The sequence below is a fragment of the Chinchilla lanigera genome, unplaced genomic scaffold (genome assembly GCF_000276665.1).
Source record: "Chinchilla lanigera isolate Chin_1 unplaced genomic scaffold, ChiLan1.0 scaffold00057, whole genome shotgun sequence".
NCBI classification, from domain to species: Eukaryota; Metazoa; Chordata; class Mammalia; order Rodentia; family Chinchillidae; genus Chinchilla; species Chinchilla lanigera.
In genome coordinates, this window is record NW_004955458.1 from 1,983,613 (window position 1) to 1,993,624 (window position 10,012).

At 37.2% G+C, this 10,012-nt stretch overlaps 1 pseudogene; it reads left to right on the forward strand.

Moving 5' to 3' along the window:
* The first annotated feature begins 2,266 nt into the window (after positions 1–2,266).
* Positions 2,267–7,538, forward strand: LOC102014117 (annotated as a pseudogene).
* Positions 7,539–10,012: the final 2,474 nt, after the last annotated feature.

The following is a 10,012-nucleotide window of genomic DNA, read 5'->3' on the forward strand; positions in this document are numbered from 1 at the left end:
ATTTCAAGCCCTTAAAAACACAAACATGCTGGCAAAATGGGTCAACAATATGCTGTATCCAAACACTGGAAAGATCCAACCTTGTGCTATATACAAGAAATAAATTTAACAATGGATCAAGAAGCAAGATACAACAATATTCTCTATACAAGAAGTACATTTAATTCAGCAACAAAGTCTTAGACTGACAATCAAAGCATGGAAAACAATACTCCATTTGACAAGAACCTGGAGAAAAGCAGGGGTAGCTATTTTATTTGCAGACAAAGTGGTTTCAAGCCACAACTCCTTAACGATACAAAGAGGTCAGTACATCCTTGTAAAGGGAACAATCCAAGAGGAAGGGAGAAAAATCATAAATATATGTGCATCAAATACTGGTGCACCCAACTACATGCAACAATTATTCAAGGAGATGAAAAATCATAAGAATTAATAGAATTGGCATGGGGACCTCAGTACTGCACTGTGACAAACAGATCTCAACTAGACAAAAATTCAAAAATGCAATATCAGAAGTGCAACAAACTTTTGAATAAATGGACTTAGTAGATATCTACAGTGTTCCACCCCACAATATCAGAATACACATTTCTTTCAGCTACACACAGGACTTTCTCCAAAATAGAACACATATTAGCTCATAGAACATGCTTAAATAAATGCAAAGGAATTGAAATTATCCCATGCATACTATCAGAACATAGCGCAATGAAATTTGAAATCAATGGCAAAAGAAGCTGTAAGAACTTCATAAGCACATGGAAAATAAATAACACCTTCCTGAACAACCAAGAGGTCACAGATGAAATAAAAGAATACATTAGAGAATTTCTACAGTTAAATAATGATGCCAATACAGCATAGTGGAACCTATGGGATGCAATGAGAGCAGTTCTACTATGGAAATATATAGTGCTGAATTCTTGTATCAGAAAAACAAAATGAGTTGAAATAAACAACCTAATGTTGACCCTCAAGCCTCTAGAAAAAGAAGAGCTAGTCAAGCCTAAAGCACATAACAGGGAGGAAATTACAATGATCCAAGAAGATTTTAATGCAATGGAGACTAAGAAAAGAGTACAAAGAATCAATGATTTGAATAGTCAATTTGAAAAAGTAAATAAAATTGATAAACTCTTATCAAAAAAGGAAAGTCTCTCAAAAACATGGAATTAACAGTGAAAAGGATGAAATCATAGTAGATCCTACAGAAATCCAGAAGATAATCAATACCTACCTCAAGAATCTGTATTTTAATCAGATGAAAAACACAGATGAAATGGACAGATTCCTAGCTGCATATGAATTACTAATTGAATTACTTACTGAATCAATAAGATATAAAAATTCTAAATAGCAGTATCAATCAATGAAATTATAGTTGTAATTAAAAAACTACCACCAAAAAAACCAGGGTCTAACTGCTGAATTCTATAAGAAATTAAGAGAAGACCTAATGCTACCTCTTCTCAAACTGAAAGGGAAGCATTACTTCCAGATTCATTCTTGGAAGCAAACATTACTCTGATACCAAAACCACAGAAGAATCCAACAAAAAAGAGAATTACAGGCCAATGTCCCTAATGAATGTAGATACAAAAATACTCAAAAGATATTGGCAAACAAAGTGCAGCAAATTATCAAAAGTATTATATACCACAAATAAATAGTATTCATTCCAGGAATATAGGGATAATTCAAAATATGTAAACCAAAAATGTAATACACCATATCAACAGGACCAGTGATGAGAATAACATGATCATGTCCATAGATGCAGAAAAAGCATTTGACAATGTCCAACATCCACTCATGATAAAGACCTACAGAAATTTGGGATAAATGGTCTTTATCTCAACCTGATAGGAGCCACCTATGACAGACCAACAGTAAAAATCATAGTAAATGGAGAAAAACTGAAAGCTTTCACTCTAAAATCAGGAATAAGACAAGGATATCCACTATCACCACTCTTATTCAGTGTAGTTCTGGACACATTAGCCAGAGCAATTAGACAGGAGAAAGAAATAAAAAAAAAAGGATAGGGAAGGAAGAAGTTAGATTATCACTATTTACAGATAACATGATACTCTACATAAAACACCTCAAGAACTCCACCAAAGGACTTCTAAATTTAATAACCAAATTCAGTAGCATAGCTTTATACAAGTCAACACTGAAAAATAATAGCCTTGTGCTCACAAATAGCAAATTCACTGAAAGAGAAATTAGGGAAACACTTTTGAGGATAGCATCCGAAAACATGAAAAACCTAGAAATCAATCTGATGAAGGCAGTAAAAGATGTCTACATTGAAAACTATAGTGCTTTGGAAAAGATCAAAAAGGGTACTAGAAAATGGAAAGTTATCCTTTGTTCTTGGGTAGGAAGACACAATATAGCAAAAATAGCCATACTTCCAAATGATTATACAGATTTAATGCAAACCCAATCAAAATTCCAATAGCATATCTCACAGAATTAGAGAAAACATGAAATTGATTTGTAACTAGAAGAGAAATAGAATAGCAACAGCAATTGTGGGCCACAAAGACAAGGCAGAGGCATCACAACCCAAGACTTGAAATTATACTGCAAGAGTACTGTGATAAAAACAGCATGATACTTGGAAAATCATACCCTAGGATCAAAGGAACAGATCAGAAGACGCAGAAAGTACTCCAGATGTACTCAGCTACCTTATCTTTGACAAAAGTGCCAAAAAAGCATCACTGGAAGAAAGATAGCCTTTTCAACATATGGTGACTTTCCACATGCTGAAGATTAAAACTAGACCCATGCACTAAACTGAAATAAAGATGGATAGAAGGTATAAATATTAAAACAGAAGCACTAAATCTGCTAGGAGAGAGAATAGGTAGAACTCTTGAGTATATTGGTATAGGCAAAGACTTTTTGAACAAAACCTGAATCACACAGGAACTATCACAAAGAATCAACAACTGGGATTTCATCATATTAAAAAGCTTTTTCATAGCAAGGGAAACCACCAACAAAGTGAAGAGTCAATCCATAGTGTGGAGAAAATTTTTCTCCAGTTGTACCGCAGACAAAGGACTGCTATCTAGGCTATATAAAGAACTAAAAAAAAAATCAATTCCTGAAATTAAAACCCAATCCAAAAAGGGCATCTGAAATGAGTATACAATTCTCAGATGAGTAGGTAGAAGTAATGAATAAATATATGAAAAAAAGTTCAACATTAGAGACATGCAAATTACAACAATGCTGAGATTTTATCTCACTCCAGAAAGAATGGCTATTATCAAGAAATCAAACAATTACAAATGCTGGTGAGGCTGAGGGGAAGATAGAGCCCTTTTCCACGCTTGGTGGGCATGTAGACTGGTGCAACCACACTGGAAATCAGTGTAGACTTTCCTCAAAAAATTAAAACTAAAACTAGAGGTTCCATTTGACTCAGCTCTTCCCCTTCTGTTGTCTTCCCAAAAGAATTAAAAGTATCATACCACAGAGATATATGCATACCCATGTTAATAGAGGCACAGTTTGTAGTAGCTTAATCTTGGAAATAGCTCAAATGTCCATCAACTGATGAATGGATAAAAAAGATCTGGTTTTTTTATACAATGAAATACCACTCTGCTGTAAAGAAGGATAAACTTGAAATATTTCTAGGTCAGTGGATGCACTTGTGAACATAGTCTTAAGTGAAATACATCAGAAAAACGTGTAATACTATATTGTGTCTCTGGTGCAAGGATCCTGAAAGTGTTAATAAAGACCAAAATGTATAGTAGACATCATGAAATAGGAAGGAAATGCTCAAATGAGAAAATCACCTAGGGTGGGGAGAAGGTGAAATTAGAGAAGGGAATAGAAAAAAGAAATGAGAAAAGAAGGAAAAATTGGAAATAAAACTTTTATAAATAAGGAGGGGAAGAGGGGTTGACAAGAGGGAAGGGGAATTGGAAAAAAAAATCAAGATATATCATGTAGAGGTACAAACTCCCTGTGGTGAATGTGATCATTATGTATTCCTAAAGTGCACCAATAAACTTGCTTAAGTAAAACTTAAAAAAATAAACTCAAGAGACAAGAAACTCCATAGAGTTATAGAGGCTATTTATCAAAAATCAGTAACAAGTATTGCACAAATGAGAAAATACTGAAGCAATGGCCATTAAAATCAGGGAAATAAGGGTCCTTTTCATCTCCACTATTATTCAATATTATTTTGAAGGTTTTATCTAACAGATTCAGTCAAGAAAAGGGCATATCAGAATTAGCCTGACAGTAAGGGCAATTTACTTTCATTTGCAGATGATAAGCTGATTAAATGATGCACTTCTAGAAAACCCAAGATAGTCTGCTATCAGAAACCTATGAAAGAGGTATAAAAGAATTGGTACCATGTCTGAATATAAGACAAATACACAAAAGCCAATAGATTGCTTGCTTATAATGGAAAAAAACCCAGTTAGAATTAGAAATGAGAAAATATATTTCTCTGATATTGGGGAAATGTGTAAGAACTACTAGCATTTGGGATGAGAGGACACTGGTGTTCCACATGAAAGACTCACTCTTCAAGTACAGTTCATTCATTCATTAATTTGACAAATGCTTTTGAGCATCTACAGTGGGGAATTCAATTTTACAAGCATTCTTACATCTTCTACGCACTGTGGATACATAGGAAAAGCAATGTCCCTGTCCTTTAGAAGTTGTAATATGGCTTTGACTCAGAAATAGACAAAGAGAAACATAAGGTAGCACTGAACAGAGAATCTACTGCATGAAAAAAACCGTAATTAGAATTCAGTAGGTGCAATAATTAATTACATGATATAAGAATAATTTGCTTTTCAGCAAGGTGAAGATAGTTTCTTCCTTCATTTTATGTATAAACTATATTCCATATGGCTTAAAAATCTGAAAACAAAAACAGAAAGTTAGGTGAATATTTAGGAGAATATGAGAATAACTATGCAGTGGAAAAGACCTTCTTCAGCAAATGAAGAAAACAGGAGAAACTAAAAAATGAGAAGGTTCTTGATCACATACAAATTTATATCCTGTTCATGTCAAAAGATACTGCAAATAGTAAAAGACAGAAGACAGACCAAGAAATATTTTTTACCACACATATGATATTTGTAGGTTTATTCTCTTTCCTTTATGGAGAATTTTTTATAACTTGACAGAAGAGGAAAAATGATAACAGCAGCACCATGAACATCCTTTTGCTGAGGGAACCAATTTCTTTCTTATGGGAGGGTTGGTAGGCCGGTACACATAGCTACTACCCCAGAAATTCTGTATGTACAAGCACAGCTATACAACTTGCCCCACTCTCCTTAGGAGTCTGGGTTTGTCTGTGTCCAGTCTGGCTCACCCCAGGGATCCTGGTCTTTATGCATTAGAGCTCAAGAGCCTCCTATTTTTGTTGTTGTTGTTTGGTTTTTGGGGTTTTGCTATGTCGTTCAGGCTGTCCTTGAATTCACTATGTAGGCCAGACTGGTCTTGAGCTCACAGCTATTCTTTTGCTGAGTGTTGGGATTATAGGCAGTGACGCTATGCCCACCTAAGACCCTGCTATTGACAGAGACTTAACCAGAGGGCCGGATCTCCCGTTCCTTGATGGCTTTGGTGCATTTTCCTTTTAGGCAGCTAATGCCTTGTGGGGATCTGCAAGAAGGTGAGGAAGTGAAGGAAGCCTGCTTCTCCTCGGGGAGCATGTGGTCTGGCTTCAGGCCACACTCTCACCCACTTCTTTTAGAGACTAACTTTTCTCAAGTGCTAGGGTTGTAGCAACCTTCAAGCCTAAGACTTTTCCTGTTTTTTTTCAGGGCTTTTTCCTAGAGTGGATTGCGATTTAAGGAAAAAGAGAATCCCCGCCCCGGCGCAGCTGTCCGCGGCTGCTCTATAGCTGAGCTGCCGAGGCTCCTGTGGCCGCCGTGGGGACCGCCCCGCCCGGCCACTGCTTCTCCGGCGGGAGGACGGGGAGGGGGCGGTGGCGGAGGCGGCGAAGGCTGCGCTGGGGGTAGCTGAGCATCTTGGCGGCGGCCGGCGGAGGTCTGGTGGAACTCGTGTGCTACCGGCTCTACGCGGACCCCAGGGCCGAGCCGAGCCCGAGGACCCTCCCCACGGCCGGGGGCTGCTGCCCATCCCGGTGGCCTCTGCCAAGGAGACGGTTGCTGTTGGAAGAACAGATGCTGAAGACTTAGACCTCTACGCTACGTCTCGGGAGAGGCGATTTCGTTTATTTGCCTCCACAGAAGGTGAAGGGCAGTTATTCATGACTCCATATGATTTTATTTTGGCTGTTACAACGGATGAGCCCAAATTCGCTAAAACGTGGAAGTCACTTTCCAAATAGGAATTAAATCAGATGCTCTCAGAAACACCGCCGGTTTGGAAGAGCTCATCAAAGCTATTTCGAAATCTTAAAGAAAGAGCTGTGATTTCTTATACAGAATATCTTTTTCTTTTATGTATTTTAACAAAGCCACATGCAGGTTTTAGAATAGCTTTCAACATGTTTGACACTGACGGCAGTGAGATGGTGGATGAAAAGGAGTTTCTGGTGCTTCAAGAGATATTCGGGAAAACAAATGAAAAGAGAGAAACTAAAGGAGATGAAGAAAAGTGTGCAACGTTGGTACTTAAAACAGATGCAGAGGAGCTTGTCTCCAGAAGCTACTGGTACACACTGGGGTGAAACCCAAGTCAAGCACACTTTGCAGACCCCTCAGAGCGTGCTGATGACATCACAAGTCTGATATCAGATACTACACTTCTTGTCCACTTTTTTGGAAAGAAAGGAAAAGCTGAGCTCAACTTTGAAGATAACCTCCAAACAGAAGTTCTGGAAGCAGAATTCCTTTCCTACTCTAATGGAATGAATACTACCAGTGAGGAAGATTTTTGCTCATATTCTTTTACAATATGCAAATGTGGAAAATACATCAGTATTTTTGGAAAATGTGCGTTACAGTATACCTGAAGAGAAGGGCATCACATTTGATGACTTTAGATCATTTTTCCAATTTCTGAACAACCTAGAAGACTTTGCAATAGCCCTAAATATGTATAACTTTGCAAGCCATTCTATAGGACAAGATGAATTTAAACGTGCTGTCTATGTAGCTACTGGCCTCAAACTTTCAACACATTTAGTGAATACTATCTTCAAGATTTTTGATGTTGACAAAGATGATCAATTAAGATATAAAAAGAATTTATTGGAATTATGAAGGACAGACTCCATAGAGGATTCTGGAGTTATAAGACAGTCCAGAAGTATCCTACTTTCTTTTTTTTTTTTTTTTTTTTTGGTTTTTCTCCGGTACCAGGAACCGAACTCATGACCTTGCGCTTGCCAGGCAGGCGCTTTTGCCACTGAGCTAAATCCCCAGCCCCAAGTATCCTACTTTCAAATCCTGTCTGAAAAAAGAACTTCATAGCAGATAAATACTCCTAAAGCAAACTTTAAAGAACTATTATCTGACAAACATAAAAGCAAAACTTTCTTAGAGTGGAAGAAAGTCTGAGATCAGAACATGTAGAAAATGAAGGAAAAAGTGAAAAGTTATTTCTATTTTTCTTGTACGGAATTCTTAAAAACATAAAATGCTTCTTCTATCCATCTTATGTATAATCAAGTTGAGTTTTGCCTTGATTTACTGAACTCTGCACTTTTTCATTCCTTTCCAAAGTATAAAGATACTTCCAGTGACTATATAAGAGTGTATTGTAAATTTTTCTATTTATTTATTAGAACTTTGCCTCATTTCAAAGTAATTTATGACTCATGGACTGCAGATCACCTTAAAATGAACAAAACATTTTCTCTGGTTTTGAACTGTGAACTTAATTTGGAAAATAAATATTGCTTCCTATTTATTTTAAGGCCCTTAGAATTGTTAGTAAATGCATACTGTTTGCCAGGTTTTTAAGTATATTGAAATAATTTTTGGAAAATAAGTAGAAAGTAAATTACTAAATAACATGATGATGGTTTACATTGTACTTTTAACTTTTTGGTTTTTCTCCGGTACCGGGAACCGAACTCACGACCATGCACTTGCCAGGCAGGTGCTTTTGCCACTGAGCTAAATCCCCAGCCCCTGTACTTTTAACTTTTAAAAGTACTTAAGTAACATGTATTGCTTGACTTGTGAAATGTTTTTATTGTTGTTATTCATTTACCAAAGCCAACAGAATGTGTGGGATCCTTTTATGTATAGAATAACAAACTTAAAATGTAGAGGTTTTTCTCAAAAACATAAATGTCATATGTTGATAATTAAAAGCAGGTCAGTTGTAATAGTAGACACTGTCATTATTGTTTTAAACGTGATGCAGCTCCTGATTACAGGTGATACATGTAACACTAGTAAAAATAATATCCTACAGCTCTGTAACTTATTCCATATTGTTAATATATGTCTGTGGTGACAAAATGAGTGTTATAAATTAATAATCAAAAAGAGTTTAAAAGATGGATTATGTTTAGGCAGAAGCTAATGTTTTGTTTCTTTCTGAAGGACCACACGTAAAAGTGATGACAATAATGAATAACATATAACTTGTTATTTCAAAAACCGTATGTCTTAAAAGGGAAAATAAAAACTTTCTTTTGAAAAAACCACAAAATTAGCTTTTCATATGGAGAAATAATTTGATAGTACTTAATAGAAACCTGTTTAAAGACATGTAGTTTACTTAAGGATATTATACAAAAATAGTGCAATGAATTTAAGTTTATTATCACATGTGGAATATAGTTCAATTATCTTCTTTTCTAAGGCATATTTAATGATGTTACATACACTCCAATTATTGTATTGCTTTTGCATATGAAAATAGGAAACACTAAGTGTGTTTTTATGTTAATAAATGTGAAATCGATTTGCATAAAAAAAGGAAAAAGAGAATCATTTTGGCAGAAGATTATATCACTTTAAATAGAGTCCCCTAAGCCCCCGCTTTTCATACTCCAGGTCTCTTCCCCATTGGATCCTTACACTTCTCTGATTTCTTTCATGCACAAGCTCAGTCATTAACCTTTCTACCCAGGGCTAGGGCGGAAGGGAGAAGGACTCACCATTTACCGATCCTGGGGTCGAGGCAGCGTCTGGGTCACCTGCAAAGACAGGACACTGGCCATATCAGGGAGGGTGCAGTGGCTAAGCTGTATGCAGTTGGAGTTGTGTGGAGTCTCAAGATCTCTAATCTCAGGACACAGCAATGGACAGATGGGAGAACAATCACTGCTACCAAGGCGTCCACCAGAAATGCTTTTGCTATCTAAACCAAATCCCTCTCTCTTATCCTTTGCAGACCTTAACTACCCAAAACATCCCCATGAAAATGGATTAATTCTCTGATGCCTTCTAAAACCTGTTAGAAGTCTAAGTTTTAAGATTGAATGTGGTGGTGATGGGGCAGAACTGGTTCTGTCCTGCACTTGGGAAGAAGACTCCCGTCCTCCACACTTTGGTTATTTACACAGTATAAGGTCTCGGTAGGGTTTGCGGAGCTAGGAATGTAGCTGTAAGGGAGACAGATAGTCTTTGCTTGGGAAAGTTGATAGCCAGTGGGGGATTTGGAGGAATTAACATACTTATTTAGTAATTATTGAATTATATTTGTGACAGCGCTAGGAAGGAAAAATACAGGAGGCAATACAATAAAAAATAACCTTAATCATCCTAGGCTATTAATTAGGCTGTGGTGAGGAAATACATGGGCATAGTGATAAAGGGACAAATGTGAACATTGGGCAGGAGGATGGTTGACCGGGTAGGTGAAGGAATGGGGGTGGGGAGTGGGAGGGAGGATGTGCAAAAATCTCAGCAGTGGGAAATTTTTTGTCTCATTCATGGGAAGAAGAGGCCAGAGCACCTGAAGCAGAGTGGGCAAACCAGAGACAGGGAGGAAATGGGACTATGGAGCGAGGCTGGAGCCAGTCAGGGCTCCTGGCTCCTTCTGAGCAGTGGGGAGAGGGTCTGAGTCCAGT